The following is a 15,461-nucleotide window of genomic DNA, read 5'->3' as shown; positions in this document are numbered from 1 at the left end:
AGGGACGATGTACCCATTGGTGTACCAACCATTGGAGTGACAAGGCCTGATTGTAAGTTGGCAGTGATGCAAATGGAGGATGAGAAGCAGATGGAAGACATGAGTAAGCAGTTGTTTATGGTTGAGACAAAGCTTACCGAATAGTCATTGGTCATCAGAACACTTTCAGATAGTATCTTGGATTTGTTAAGAAGGCTAGAAGTGGTTGAGGATGATGATGATGATGATGAGGCATATGTGAGGCCAAATGTCCAGGAGGAGGATCGGGTCACTTATCTACAGAGGATGGAAATATAAGATCCTGACAGATGGATTGGGATGATTAATGAGGGAGATCCTTCAGGCTCTACTCCCTCCACATATTCTTAGATGGAAAAGAAGATGGGGCTCATTGTTAGCTACTCATGGCAGTGAGTCCTTAAAACAGGTTGAGCAGGTATGGCAGATGATGCAGGGACGGCTTGGCATCAAGCATAATGACATGTTGCATATGGGATGGAGTTTCCATGGACCTGAGCATGGGAGAGATTCTTGGTGAGTCCGAGATGTGGCAGAATCTAAGATAGACTGGTGAAGGCATAAGGAGGGACATTCCTATGATTTGAGAGTGACAGTTGGACTGATCACCTGACTGGTTCAAGTCATGGGGGCTAGCAGTGTACCATAGAGATGTTGACATCAAGCAGACAAGGAGGACAGTTCACAGGAGGAGGACGACAGATGATGGAGCTGGAAGTTCTACATATGTTGCAGGGATGTTTTGCAGTATGTGGAGGAGTTGACATCATGGACCAAGGATGAGACGGACATTGATGTTGATCTTGGTGGATGGCTACCAGGAAGGTATGTTGTCGAGGACAACAATGACTTCAGGTGGAGGAGGATGTAAGGACCTATGATCCTTGAGCGCTCTTGGCTTGAAGTGCGACGAAGAAAAGTTGAAGTGCGAGCTCGACCTTAGTACACGAAGGTATAATGAAGTGTGTAGGAGGGAAGAGCGATGAGTTTATATGTGTGGAGGCATGGGTTTGAACATATGGAGGCCAACCTACGAACATGGGCAAGCGGACATGTATCTTGGGCGAGATTGCGATGAAGTAGGGGAGTTAGGCAAGTCGGCTGGGCAGCGAAGACTTCACCCTACGATTGGTATAAACAAGTGGTGCGTGGAGTTCATTTGACAAACAATCACTCATCACTCAAACATGTGAGAAGTGCGCAGATTAGAGGTGGACACAGCAAGGAATGCACATAGCTTGGTGATGCGCCTGTTCTTGCGCAAGGCCACACGAAGATGAAACACAAATCTTGATTTTGGGTGAAGGGTGTAGGCAGGGTCACCCACCGGTTGGAGTGAGGCATGTACAGGTGTGGTGCCTAGTTTGTGCAACGACTTGGCACGGGTTCTTGGGTGGCTTGAGTGAGCGTCCGCTCATCGTGAAAGTGTGCACGGTGACTTGGTGAAGTGTTGAGATTGTGAACAAAGGCGTGTCTCGGGTGAAGGCATCCGTGTGTGGCGACTTGGAGGCGCGCCCAAGTTGGGAAAACAACACGATCGTGTGACGAGGTGAACGAAGGGTTGGTGAGTGGTGCGGCAATCTGTAGAGGTGCTGACGAGCTGGGCAACCGAGTTTGCCGAAGATTGTAAATTTGGCTAAGTATGAAACTTGGAGTTTCCCAAGTATACTTGTAAAGCTTGCAACATTGAAGATTGTATAATATATTATTCGGGCAGACTCATTATTCAAGGAGTTGCCCCTCCCTTTATACTATGCAATTGTGTTCTTCATTTATAATTGTTGATGATAATGAATGTGTATGGGTGTTCATTGGTATAAAGGATAACATAATAATACTTGGTTGCAAAACACAAACTAAGTAGGAATAAGTGGTTAGGTGTAGTCTACGAACATAAGTATTGGTGAAAAGAAAGTGTTCGGTGGTGCAGCACCTCGCCTAGAGCGGTTGAAAGACTACCGCCGGCTTGGGGGCGTGATAGGAGGCCTCGAGTCCTCCCCCATCAGGGTTGCCATTGCGGCTGAACTATTAGCTAGCATGTGTGGCCGTTAGGAGTTACAGGGTCAGTGATTCAGGGGTGCCGTGCTCAGAGCAGAACTCCGTCACTGAGATTGGGTAGAACCCTAGATCACCATGTTCTTGCTCCATCGCTTAACCATCTCATGTTTGCTAACACCAACATTGATATTAATATTATATTATTATAATAGTATTATTCTTATTATTAATGGCTTGGGTAACTATTTAATATAAATTAATTATTAAAACACTAATAGATCTAGGGAAATTAGTGAGTGTAAGAATTTAATATGAACTAGAATAATATTAATTATTATCATATTAATTATTATTAGTTATAGTATTATTTCTATATTAATATCTAGGGAAATTGGTAATTTTAAGGATTTAAAATAAACTAATATTAATTATTATTATATTATCATTAATAATATAATAATGTTATAATAATAATATTATTATTAATGGTTTGGGTAACTAATTAACATAAATATCTTAGTAAAGTTGTCTAATGGGAACATAAAATATCTCATACTAATAATTTAGACCCTTTAGACAGTTATGAAAAGGACCATCTCCTAAATATAAGGAAAATAAACTGAGGGAGATTAAAAAATCAAATAACCATCTCGTTTAACGTGTTTTCTTTATCTTTTCCTTATATTTAGGAGATGGTCCTTTTCATAACTTTGTAAAAGGATTAAATTATCTAGCATAAGATATTTTATGTTCCCATTAGACAACTTTACTAAGATATTCATATAAATTAGTTAACCAAACCATTAATAATAATAACATTATTATAACATTCTAATAATAATAATAATATAATAATAGTTAATATTAGTTTATTTTAAATCCTTACAATTACTAATATCTGTAGATCTATTAATATAGGGAAAATGCTATAACTAATAATAATTAATATTATTCTAGTTAATATTAAATCTTTCCACTCACTAATTTCCCTAGATCTATTCATGTTTTAAAAATTAATTTATATTAATTAATAATAAGAATAATACTATTATAATAATATAATATTAATATTATTCAAAAACTAATAATACACGTTAACAATTTACTCATTATCATATTCCCTAGATTTATTATTTCCGACTCAAATTTGGTTAATTTTTTACTAAAATAAAACATGATGACCATTAAAATAAGATTTTTATTTTTTATTTTTTTTTAAACATAATAATATTATTATAATTAAGTAATTTGAATAGTCAAATCCAGCCATTTCTTAGTAAATTACAGTCATTTACTCATTATCATATTCCCTAGATTTATTATTTCCGACTCAAATTTGGTTAATTTTTTACTAAAATAAAACATGATGACCATTAAAATAAGATTTTTATTTTTTATTTTTTTTTAAACATAATAATATTATTATAATTAAGTAATTTGAATAGTCAAATCCAGCCATTTCTTAGTAAATTACAGTCATTTGTCCTGTCCAGTCTAATATAGCCATTTGTCAGTTAAAACTAGCCGTTGGAAGATCTGCTCTCCCTATTTAATACATAGCCATGATCTGATTCTTCAACTTGCCCTCACGATGAACCACACTAGTTGGTTCCAAACACGTCCACAAATGTATTATCATTAGATAATTATAATTATGGTAAAATTCCTCGTTATAATATTTCCTCCTTCTGAAATAATAATAATAAAAAAAAACAAAACAAAAAAATAATCTTTTATTATTATTATGTTTTTTTTTCCCTATTTGCAAATTTCTTTTCCATTTTTATTGGAATTTTTTTTATCTCATACAAATTTTTTTTTACCTATTTTGTAGGATGCGCCTTTATCTATGTTGAGATTTCTCATTTTGATATTGTTATATTATTAGATATGTATCATACACCTCTACGTTGAGATTCCTCATTTTGATATTATTAGAGCAAAAAAACTTTATTATTATTATTTCTTTCCCTATTTTAAAGTTTGTTTTTTCTTTATTTATTGTACATTTTTCCCTATATCATAAATCCACCTCTCGAGCCTACATCCAACCCTCCAGCCCTTCTAAGATTCTTGGCTTTGATATGGTCAAAGGGGGCAAAATTAAAGATAAATCATTTTTTATTAACTTTTATGTGTTTGGGATTTAGGATGTTAAAGATTATCTCTTCCCATGCTTGTTTTTTTTACAACCCTCCAACCCTTCAAAGATTCTTGGCTTTCATATGGTCAAAGGGGAAAAAATTAAAGATAAATAATTTTTTATTAGCTTTTATGTTTCTGGGATTTAGGATGTTAAAGTTTATCTCTTCCCATGTTTGTTACTTTTACATGAGCTAAGCGTAGTGCTTGTTATTTTAGATGAGCGAGTAATATTATGGTAAGGATTTTCCAAATAACCTAGCTATAGTGATTTGTAAGTTCATTGTATGCGTTTCTCTCTTCTTAGTTGTTATACTTATCTTTTAAGTAACACGGCCCTCCTTCCTCCAATTGTTATATCTCCTCCCTCCATTATTATATGTAATGAAGATCTGAAAAAAATTGTCATCAATATCCGAGTAATTGATACTCTTGCGTAACAAGTTATCCATACATTATTATCAACCAGGCCTCGCTAGGTCCTGCTTGGGCACAAACTCTCCGCCTAATTGAGATTTCCTGCTTGGGCACAAACTCTCTCGCTAATCAAGAGGGTGATGCTGCCGTCGGCAATCTCAACATCAACGTAGGCAGACGGTAATCACACGACAAGAATCGCTTTATAGTTTGCAATCTGTCTCTTTGAAAATTATTGGAAGCTATGATCGGTTGGAAAATTAGATATGTAAAAAATATCGAGAATCCCATAAAAAGCGAAGTGGTTTTCTTTGAGGGATTTCGTCAGCGTGCATGTATATAAAGATTGTAAAATTTGGGTGTAAGAGCAGATTTTAGATTAAAAATTTGGGTGTAAGAGCAGATTTTAACAATCTAAATACTATCGTGATTTTTATTTGTCCTTTATTTTCAAATTCCCCAACTTCGCTTCGCTTTTTTTTTTTTTTAATAATTTTTAAATCGATAAAAAACAGTTTTAGATTATAATTTTAAGAAGAGTTGTGGTTAGCTAATTTTTTTTTGGAGTTTCTGGGGTTGGAATTTGGCAAAAGAAAATTGTGGTGAAATCTTGATTTGTATTATTTAAACTATTCTTTTTATTGTATATATGGATTTTATGGTTTTTCTGAAAAACTCCTAGGCCACTTCTATTGTACACTCGTTACCCATCAAACTTGTGATTTCAATAAATCCTTACCAGATTTTAGAAAAATTAAACTTGAAAATTTCACAGGAAAAAATTCCAAAACACCAAAAACAACTTGATTTTAAAAATAAAAATTCCAAATCATGCTTCAATTTAATTTTTTAAAATGAAAACTAGTATCTTATTTAATATACTTAAAAAGTTTAATATACTAAAAATATATATATTTGTTTAATATACTAATAAAATATCTATTTAATATATAATTCAAGAAAATATAAAGGCAAATAATTCAAAATATAAAAATTTCTTTCATTAACGATGCTAGTTATGACTAGTCTAACATCCCTTAATTATTTAAGCGAAATTCTATTTTTTTATATTCATGATCTTTAAATAACTTCTAACTTTAAATACTTCAAATACTTCTAATATTAAATAACAAATGCTAGTTCTAATATTAAATAACAAATGCTAGTTATGACTAGTGTAACATCCCTTAATTATTTAAGCGAAATTCTAATTAAGCGAAATTCTATGTTTTTATATTCTTGTTTTTTAAATAACTTCTAACTTTAAATACTTCTAATATTAAATAAAAACGTTATTAGTATATTGAATATTGTTTTTTATTTTTGGCCAGGAGAATTTAATTTAGTGATTTTTTTCAAAAAAAAATTAATAACAACTTTATTAGTATATTGAATATTGGTTTTATTTTTGGCCAGGAGAATTTAATTTAGTGATTTTTTTCAAAAAAAAATTAATAGTATGATTGTTTGAATTTTGTTTTTATGGTGGAAATAAATTCTACAATTTCCAAAATATTTTGCCAAATATTACCAAGATATCACCAAAAAAATCTGTTTTCTTTTTATCCAATTTACTTCATTTTTAAACTACAATATATATAAACAAGCAATAAACAAAAGTTAAAATTAACTTCATTGATCAAGTTCCACTTTACTAATTAAAAGTCATAGATTTTAAAATCTTTCAATAAGCTTTGTAAAAAGTATAAATTAAAGTGAATTAGAATTTTATATATATTATAGTTAATAGAATCTAAAAAATTGATTTTATTAGTCCCTGCCTCCGACATAGCAGGGACTATAGCGTTCGAATGTTTGACCCCTATTAATTCATCAATTGACCTTTTTGTTTGACCCCTATTAATTCTTTTTTTGGGTTTGTTGTATTTTAATCAAAGTTATTTTAAACATTTCGCTTACGTACAAATATTTAACCAAAGTTTTTGCTGGAAATTTGGATGCACCAAAATTTTAAACTAAGTTTTCAAATCGACCTCTTATTGGAAACTTCATGTTTCCAAAGACAACTTTAGATATACAAAGCATTTTTATCCAAAGTTCATTTCCTAAATGAAGATCCTTCTTTGTCTATTTTGTTAGATCCAAAGTAACTTTCGCTTCCTATATGCTGCCACTACCATTTTCTTGGATGCCACCTGTTCTTGTTACAAGCTTACACTTGTCACTGCTGGCTGCCAGGGTTGTTTACAGTTGCCAGCTTCATTCCACCACCCTCTTACCACCTTAATCTGCTTTCTGGGAACCTTGCAGTCCCCTACTTACTCTTTCTTGACAGCCCCAGTGCAACGGCCAGAGAAATGGCAAGAAATTGAAAGAAATTGAAACTGCCTGATGCACATGCAAAACAAGATGTTAGAAATTGTGAACCACAAACTGGCAAACACACCCATAGTCAAGGCAGGTATGTTGTGCACGAAAGCCATTATGTTGTTCTTGTCACATAAGAATTCTATTTGAAAGGAAATTATGAATGCTATTGTTCTTGTCACATAAGAATTCTATTTGAAAGGAAATTATGAATGCTATTTGAAAAGGAATTATGCTTATAATACCTTGACCTGGGAACCCACCGCGACCTAAGAATTCTATTTGAAAGGAAATTATGAATGCTATTTACCTTGACCTGGGAACCCACCGCGACCTTGGAACCCACCGCAAAGCTTTATTGGACAACCCAGAAGAACCTCTTCATTCTTCTTCGGCTTTTGAAGGTTTAAGGCTCTTCCCACCCTCCATCAAATTCATATTCTGGAACGAGTTCTGCGCCAAGATGAGGTCGCGCCTATGTCTGGAAATGTTGAGAAACATTCCATTGTTGTGGCTGTAGCAACCGCAACCGTTGCAGAAGATGCAGTTGCAGTTGCTCAAGCTGCTGCTCAAGTTGTTCGTCTGACCTGACCTTGGAACCAGCGGTAAGTAAATGCAAAAGAACTTTGAGCGGCAACCAAGATACAGACAACGTTTAGAGGATATGTGGTTAGGAAATTTGAGTGGCTGAATTTTCATTTCAAAAAATGAATACTTGCTCCCATTTCTAAAGCGCAAGATTTTTTCCTTTGTAAAAGCCTTAAAGGAGTTTTACAGGAATATCGCCAATCTCTTAATTAACATAATGGTTAATTTCAAGAACGTTTAAAGATTCATCCAGATTCATAATTTTGGTTCAAATTTATAATTTTGGTTCAAATTTTTCATTTACCTAGTTTTTTTGTTGTGCCTCGTATTCATGAAACTCAGTGATACATATATACTCACCCGAGATACTGTTGAAGTTCCGACTTTAGGGGCCTCCACAAACATCTGTTTCATCAAACAGAGATAAGTTATATAGTACTTCCAAAGATTGGAAAAACAAGAAGAACAGAATTCATGAAACATAGAAGACATATCAGTAAACATCACATTTGTTACCTGAAGAAAGAATATAATGATCGCAAAATATAGGAAAAACCACCTACTTGCAAAAGCCATGGAAGCTGCTAATACTTAGATGGGGTATATACACAAGTGAAGAACTCAGATGTCCTGATTCAGTAGTGAAGATGGAAGCCCACAATTTTACCACCTGCATCTTTCTGTTTTGCATGTCCAAAGTGTCTACCCCCTAGCTAACCAAAATTTGACTTGGAAGTTTAAAGAGAGTTTAGCAACCTTGTGAGCTATTATGCATGTGGAGCAAACGTTGTGAGATTTTCTGCCACAACAAGTACCAGTTGGGTCGTATTTTGAACACTATTGGAATTTAACGGTTGAATAAGCTTTAACTGTTTATGATTGTTTTCTTGTGTTTATTTCTGAAGTTCATATTTTTTCCTACAAAGATCTACAGAAATATTTTTTAGGGGATGTTGCAGGAAAGAAATATTAATGCACTAGTATGGGGAAGAAAGGGGGGTCATGGTTCACAGCCATGAAAAGGGCTTTTTGATCACATGCCAGGGATTCTGAATCCAGCGATTCAAAGAAATCTAATTTTCCCTCCAAAGTTAAAGGCAAAGAACTTGATGCAGGCAAAGAAGAAAAGGTAGGTACTGAGAGCTTTTGCTCCTGCCTTGAGACTTGGTTTCATTTGAGGGCTCTCATATTTTGAAGAAAATACTTTATCGAATGCTAATGATCTTTTTGTGTCCAGACAAATAAAGCACCAAAAGAGAAGCGTAAATGGGCTTTTGGGAAATCCTCACTGCATGACAGCCATCGAAAGGCAGCTTCAGATGTTGATGATTTTCATCCGAAGGAAAAGACTACCAGTAACGAAGATGAGGCTACGCCCGCTTACTCTGAGCCTTCCCAAGCCTCTGGTGGATTTTGCCAAGTTCTTGCATCATTTTGGTACGTTCCCTGTTCATGCTCCTCCTATTCACACCCCTACTCAAAATTGGTCTAGGCCCTCCTATTCACACTCCTGCTCAATCCAATTCTCAGCGCAGTTCCTCTGAATTTGGTCGAAAATCAAATTGTTGTTCCCATGGCAGCCACTACGGCATTTTCATATATCTGCATTCTTACCTACTCCTGTAGCAAGATCTTGCTATCGCCTTATGATTCCACCGTAGTCTCGTTGCTTGTCAAAAATAGGGGATGGGAATTATCAGTTTACTGGCGTCAACCAGACCACACACTATAGGTATAGGATAGACGAAGAATTCATCGTTTACCAGGTTTAACCAATTTTAAGTGAATCCGCTCCCACCTCTATATCTGTCCGTCTCTGGGGTGGTGGGTTAAGCGTCCTGCCCTTCCTTATGCCTTCTTCCTTCACTCGGTAAACTGGATATGCAACCTCTCTAACTTCGGCCTCTATAACTGGATATGCAACCTCTCTAACTTCGGCCTCTATAGCCACCATAAGCTGACCTTTATAAGCTGACCTCGGGAACGTGAGGGGCATTGATCAAGTCCATTTACAGAGAGATAACAATAAAGCAGGGAAGAAGTGCAGCAAACGGCAGCGCTTACACATAGCGAGAGAGATTTATGAATGAGTTTCGAATAAAAGTGAACTAACATGCTCTTTTACGTCGAAGTGCATGAAAAATATATGAAACGTGGCAGAGTCCTTTTGACAGATATAAGAAATGTGGCATTGTTTTTTTGACGTGTGATATTATCATCTTCACATTTTGTTCGTATTTACTTGCTTTGATTACAAAACAAAGAATTTTATTTTATTTTTTTATTTCTTAGATTTAGAAATAATGACATAAACCACTGGATTTCCTGCTACTGGTGTCAGCCACTAGATTTTCCTGCTACTGGGATCAGCAAGTTTGAGATCTCTAGATCGCGTTGTCAGGCTAGCGGACGCCATAAAGAAAAGTGGTCGCACTAAACCGTGCGGGTTATCGGAGGTATTGACTTTAGCGAATGTGTGTGGGGTTTTGTCATCCCGAAACTGGCTACCTACCTTACTGACTTACTAAATACTTGTTCACATCCTTCTATTTGGTAAACGGAGTTGTCTATAATGCGACTTTTTGAGATTCCGGTGACGGAATCCGGCAGAAGAAATTGAGATGAAATCATGATTTGTTGCAGTTAAAATGGTTTTTTAACTGCATATTCGGATTCAGCACCCTGAAAAACCCCTGGGATGCTTTCATTGTGCAGAAACTAGTTATCAAACTTGCATTTCAATAAATTACTGCCGGATTTTCACCGGAAAAAATCGCCGGAAAGGCTTTCAAAAAGTCGCGTTAAAGACTACGGCTTTGGTAAACTAGCGTTGGAAGTAACTATGTTATATATAAGCATGTGGCATGTGGTTTGCTGCTATTTTTTGCGTGCACTATCGGAAGTTCATTTGTCATTCACCTCTTGTTTTCTCTCTTCACGCTATGGGCAGGTAATCTCATGATGTTCCCGCAATTCAGATTTATCAGATAGGGTTTGAATGCTCGACCAAGACAGCCTTGAGCGAAAATAGTAAAAAAACGGTGCATGATGGTAACGGATCTAAGCATCATTAACGTTGCCGACAAGTGACTATCACTCACATGCAGAGCCTTTTATCACAGAGTAAAAACTGTTGATCCTGCACGGCAAAGTACTAGTGCTACCACGTCTCTTTTTATCAATTCCATATCTGTAATTAGTTTATTATCTGATTTCAGGCCCTGCAGGGACTACCGCCGCTTGCGGATCTGGTTATAAACTGATATATGAAATGATACTAATTTTCAAAAGAAGTGGATAATCCGGCCGTGGCCAACTTTTGCAGCAGTGTTGCCAACTTAGAGGGAACGATTCTTACAGCAGAGGATGTTGCAGAGGCATGTCTGTACTTGGCTAGCGATGAGTCTAAATATGTCAATGCGCATAACCTTGTTGTGGATGGAGGAATTAGTGTTGTTAATCACTCCTGGGGGACCTACCGATGATAACAGAATTCTACCATTTGTGGACAATGAAGTTGGCTGAGAGTCGTATTCCTACTATATAAATAATGTCGGTTCACTGCTGCTTCATCTGCTGATTTCGGATACCCTATGAAAGTGTTATAGTTTCTGAAAACCCTAGTACTACAATAGAATATTTGCGGTTCACCGCTGCTTCATCTGCCGATTCTCGTAAATATTTGTATTTTCTGATGTCTTTCCTATGTGAACTTGTAACATGTCCTTTGGCTTTACATATTAATAATTATATACAATCTTAAGTGGATCATTGTTTTTTAACTCAAATATTCATCAAAACAATCGATAGAAGCTGCACTTCGAACTACTGGCCTCGTTCGTTTTTTGTTATGCCAAATAATGAGATTTTTCAAGTTATTCATCCCTAGTATAAAATAATAGATAATTTTCTTTGTTATCGTGTGGTTATGATGCGCTGAAGTAGTCTATAATTAAGTTGTTTTAGGTTGTAGTATTCTATCCCATTTTCACATTTGAGCACGGTTGATCATGAGGATAACCAACCTAAATTTGTATAATTCTCAATTGAGTGTTTACTTATCATTACATCTTGTATAATTCTCAATTGAATGTTTACTTACCATTACATCCAGATAGGGATAGTGTATTGTACCCTAAAAAATATTAGTATCTCAGCTCATTCACCACTGGAGAAAGAGTTGATTCCATGATCCTTGATAGCAAAATGGTTTAATCTAAACTTTTAAGGTTTTACAAAGTTTAGGTTTTACTTGTAACAATGTATATGTTTCTTTACTTTATTATTGTTTTATTTATCGTTTTTTTACTGTATTATGGTTCTCCATCAAATATGTATCATCGTGTTTTTTACATATCTCTTATGACTTTGAAATTAGTAATAAAAGGCACCTCAAAATTAGTAATAAAATGGACTAGGATGAATTTCACACTATTCTCTAAATATGGTTGGATATAGGGTTTTTTCCACAACACAAATTATGAAATTTATCATAACAATATTCATTGAGTTTAGAGGCTTATTTTACAACCAAGTATGAGGGGATGTGTAAGTTTGTTCTTTCGTCGATGCTCTTTAAAATAAAAATAAAAAATAAAAATTATGTTCTAAATATAAAAAGATTGTGAGCTATAATTAAAAAGAAAATGAATATGTTGTAAAGTAAAAAGAAGTAAAAAAAATATGTAAATAAGATGTTTAAATCTTACACTTTTGAAAAATATTTCAACAAGAGATTTAAATAAATTATTTGTAGATCTATCTTAACTAATTTATGTCGATATCAACTTCATATATATTTATATGGAAAAAAAAAATTATGGTTAAAATTTTTATTTGGTCCTTTATTTACTTTATTTAGCATTCAAAAATACAATTTAAATAATGAAGCAACACATTATATTTTGCATTCTAAAATAGTTTACGCATGAATAAATTTAATTTTTTAAACTCACCTTAAATCCGTACTTAAAAGTAAGTCTATACTAATACTATTAACTTATATTCAGCTGACATCTTTATGGTTATAAAAATATGTTATGAAAATCCATTAGAAGTCTGTGACATAATGTCTTGAAGCTTCCAAATGGATATGGTTGTATGTCATTGTTGGTTGTTGGGATTTGCTCTACCTTGTTGATCCTGAGAATGAAAATAAGTTAGAATATAAAATAGAAATAGTAATTTTGGGTTTTCTATTATATTTTTTATTTATTTTTTTAAATATAATAAAAATTTGTTTAGAATATAAAATAGAAATAGTAATTTTGGGTTTTCTATTATATTTTTTATTTATTTTTTTAAATATAATAAAAATTTGTTTAAATTATATTATTATTTAATTCATTTATTTATTTGAAAATAAATTTTACACCATAAAAAATATAATATACCAAAAATATAACTGCAAATTCTGACTAAAACTTTTAAATACAATATAACTTTGGAAATGTAAAATAATACAACAAAGACCAAAATAATATATATATTTTTAGATCACATACCATGAGGACGTATGTGATCATATATAATTATTAATATGTCATGCCAAAAGGACATCTTTCAAGTTAAGGAAAGCGACAGCCATTTACCAAAACCATCAAATGAACCAGAGCTGAACCGCAATTATTTATATCGTAGGGTTACGGAGTGGTGAACCACAATTATTTATATCGTAGGGCTAGGTTACTAATAAGTCACAACGATATCAGAGGGAATCCAAAACCAGCAGATGAAGCAGCAGTGATCCGGCATTATTTATATAGTAGGACTACGACTCGACTCTGAGCTAATTTCATTAACAAATAGTAGCGTTGAGTTATCATCGGTAGGTTCCCCAGGAGTGGTTAACAACACTGATTCCTCCGTCCACAACAAGGTTATGCCCGCTCACATATTTAGACTCATCGCTAGCCAAGTACAGACATGCCTCTGCAACATCCTCCGCTGTAAGAACCCTTCCCTCTAAGTTGGCAACTCTGGTGCAGAAGTCTGCCACAGCGGGCTTATCCACTTCTTTAGAAAATGCGGAGGGGTCGCCTTCCTTCTTGAAATACCCAACAGTCAGATCCGAGGGCAGTCCATAAGGAGACACAGCGTTGACTCGGATCCCGTATTCCCAAGCTCAGCTGCGCCGTTCCTCGTCAGCCCTATCACTGCATGTTTGGAGGTGGTGTAGTCGTATGGACAAAGTCCTCCTATAACACTTGTAATGCTGGCAGTGTTGATAATGGTGCCCTTCTTCCGCGGAATCATCACGCGGGCAGCGTGCTTCATGCCCACCATCACTCCTCTCACGTTTACTTTCATCACTCGATCGAATTGATCCATGTCAAACTCTGCTACGCTTTTACCTGGAGCTATTATTCCTGCGTTGTTAAACATTATATCCAGTTGACCGTGTTTCTCTACGGCCAAATCCACCGCTGCGCCCACGTCTTGCTCATTGGTCACATCGCAGTGCACGAAAATTGCGGGAGGAGAAAGGGATTCGGCCAGCTTTTTCCCAGCTTGGTCGGCAACGTCTGCGATTATGACTTTGGCTCCGTGCTTTGTGAAAAGCCGAACGGTGGCTTCTCCGATGCCAGATGCTCCTCCCGTTATTATTGCGACCTTGCCCTCCAGTCTGCATTCAAAGATCATTGCCCAGAATTTTAAAACCAGTGACCATTGCAAAGAACATTCAAAAGTGGCAGGTTTCCGTTAAAAAAAATCAAAAAATAATGGTTTAGAATGGAAATAGAATCAGAATAATTAAAAATTACTAAACACCCAAAATTAATTTTGAAATTTAACCATTATAACTTAAATTTACAAAACCCTATACTAAATTTTATCAAAATCTTACTAGGATTTCTATAATTTAACAAAAAAAAACCAAAAATAATCCACTTATATTACAGCCAAACAGAATACCGAAACCAGGTACCATCGTGATAAATAAAAATAAACAGTTAATTAATCTGCACTTCCGGGAATTGCCTTCTTTGCTTGAATTCATCAGTGTAGGTTTCGATTGTTAAACCCTGCTGTTGTCTCCACACCCTATCAATCCAGCCATGCTGCTAAAATCCTATCCACAAAATCTCTTTTTTTACCGGGATTTTTTTGGTTAACTTTTACAAATTTAATTTTCTATATAGATTAAAAGAAAACCAAAATGTTTTTAATAATTTTCGAGCTGAGATATGATTTGTAATTGTTTTACTCCATATGACTTGTAATTGTGTTAGTTCATCATTAAAATTGAAATTTTAATAATATTAACAAAAATAAAAAGTTTAAAATATTTAAAAATAAAAAGATATTTGTATAATTATATAAAATATTTAAATAATGTTTATTCATAAAAAATTACACGTAAAAGATTTTGATATCCTGATTCAGATTAATCTTTATAAAATTAAAATATCTCAACTCAAATTAGATCTGTGTTTAAAATAAATCTATAACAATATAAAAACCAAACTTCAAAATCATACTTTACTCCTATACCACTTATACTTTATATTATACTTTAAATCTATAAAGAAATTTACATTTTCATACTATCCCTGCAAAACAGATCACAATTTCAGAGAACTCTCAAATTTAACAGATTGCAAAATGAGAAAGCGATTCTTCTCCTGTGATTACCTCCGCTCTGCATGGATGTTGAGATTTCCAACACGGGTACCGAGTGCATCAGCCTCTTGGTTAGACATGGTTAATTGGAATGAAATTTGGGTAATTAGATAGCGAGGCAAGCTTCACATGCAATAACAGGGAAAAGTAGGTGTATGGAATTATCAGGTGTTACCCTTTTGTAGCTTCCTGTGTCGTATTGATTGGGATTGTTATTGGTAATACTGACAATTTGTTTCCAGGAGGTTCTTCGATCTAAATGGATAGACAATTTGTTTCCGGGAGGTTCTTCGATCTAAATGGATAGAACTTTATTTAATTAGGTGACTATTGTTTTGGCATGTGTT

The 15,461-nt window shown here is 34.5% G+C and overlaps 1 pseudogene; it reads right to left on the bottom strand.

Moving 5' to 3' along the window:
* Positions 1 to 13,297: 13,297 nt before the first annotated feature.
* On the bottom strand, positions 13,298 to 15,194 carry LOC149139743 (zerumbone synthase pseudogene; annotated as a pseudogene).
* Between the last annotated feature and the right edge of the window lie 267 nt (positions 15,195 to 15,461).

Source organism: Pinus tabuliformis, chromosome X, assembly GCF_031772625.1.
Source record: "Pinus tabuliformis cultivar Carrire ecotype Pingquan chromosome X, CPIR1, whole genome shotgun sequence".
Lineage (NCBI taxonomy): Eukaryota > Viridiplantae > Streptophyta > Pinopsida > Pinales > Pinaceae > Pinus > Pinus tabuliformis.
This window is presented reverse-complemented; position numbering and strand designations above follow the sequence as displayed.